The sequence below is a fragment of the Notothenia coriiceps genome, unplaced genomic scaffold (assembly GCF_000735185.1).
Source record: "Notothenia coriiceps isolate Sejong01 unplaced genomic scaffold, NC01 NC01_scaffold00037244, whole genome shotgun sequence".
NCBI classification, from domain to species: Eukaryota; Metazoa; Chordata; class Actinopteri; order Perciformes; family Nototheniidae; genus Notothenia; species Notothenia coriiceps.
Window position 1 is genome coordinate 911,784 of NW_011369945.1, and position 1,685 is coordinate 913,468.

Here is a 1,685-nt window from a genome sequence, read left to right on the forward strand (position 1 = left end):
AGGAAGGTAATGACTGAAAGCAATTCTCTTTCGGACACTGAGCGTAAAACAATTGCGAGAGCGGTGTAAAACACCGATTCCGTAATTGACTTTTTGTATTACATGCTTTATATGTAGTTTAAATGAAAGTTCAGAGTCTAGCCATACACCAAGATATTTAAAGCTATCAACTTTATGCAGAGAAGTGCCATCCTTACATGTTATTACTAAATTAGGTTTGGATTTGAGCTTCTGCCTGGTACCAAAGACCATGGTATAAGATTTTGTTTTATTAAGCAGTAGTTTATTGTGTGATAGCCAGTCCTGTAAGATATTAAAAATCCGATTGAAGAGAGATCTGAATTAGTGAAAAATCTGATTTGGATGTATATATCTTTAAAGCCAATAAAGCAGATTGACTAGAACTGAGAAACAGAGAGATGAACTGGGAGGAAATATGCTTGTGTTCGATTTGTTTTGCATGTATCCTTACTTTGGGCCTAATGAAAGTGACGAAAGAAAAACCCTTTAGGGCCCATTCTCCCTTTCTCTGCATCCTAACAGAGCATTGCATTGTGAGTTTTCTTTTTTTCACTTATTGTTAACAATTCACAAACATGTACCCTCTGAGGAGTTTGAATAGCCCGTGATGGATAGATGCTATCTCTTCAAAATGTTGCATCAAAATGCTGCATTTCAAGATACGATTTAGCATAACTATTTCCTGATGGAAGTTTTATGATGGCTGTTACTATTAAATATTTAACACTTAGGAGTAGTATCAACTGTTGGGTACACCAGTGTACAATTTGTAAGGTTTTAATAAAATGAAAGTCACATAGAGACACAAAATGTCACAAGACAGATGTGGGCGTCTCTGATGATTGGCTAGTCCGTCATGCATTTAATAATACAACACTTTTGTTAAAGAACCTTGACTGTAACTGGATACAAAGGATAATGTTTATATACTTTCAAAAGCTCTGACCATAGTTCTATTTTTAAATAAATAAGTTTATCTAACGGAGCATTTAATCATATATTGCTAGTTATATCTTGTTATAAGTATAATACATTAGTGTCTTCCTTAATGGTTAAAGGTATGTAATAAGGAAGTGACAACTGAAGCACAATTTTAGCAATGGCAAAGAATAACAAAAGATGGCAGAGCGAATCTTAAGATATGGTGTCATCTTGTTTAAAAATCTGGAAGCAACTGGGGTCTTTTATTCTTTTTTTTGTTTGTCCCGCTGTGGTTATCATTATTTTACCTTACATGTCATTCAAATGTGTCTTTTTTTGTTTACTTGTTGTAAATAAACAAGTAAAAACTGTACTTGCAAACTGTTGCCAAACCAACAATTGGTTTGGCAACAGTTTGCTCAAACACTGCTAAATCCAATAAAGCAGATTGACTAGAACTGAGAAACAGAGAGATGAACTGGGAGGGAAATATGCTTGTTTTTGTGTTTGATTTGTTTTGCGTGTATTCTTACTTTGGGCCTAATGAAAGGGACAAATGAAAAACCCTTTAGGGCCCATTCTCCCTTTCTCTGCATCCTCAAACAAGATGGAAGTGTCCGCCCATCTCTCTCTCTCTGTGTGTGTGTGTGTGTGTGTGTGTGTGTGTGTGTGTGTGTGTGTGTGTGTGTGTGTGTGTGTGTGTGTGTGTGTGTGTGTGTGTGTGTGTGTGTGTGTGTGTGTGT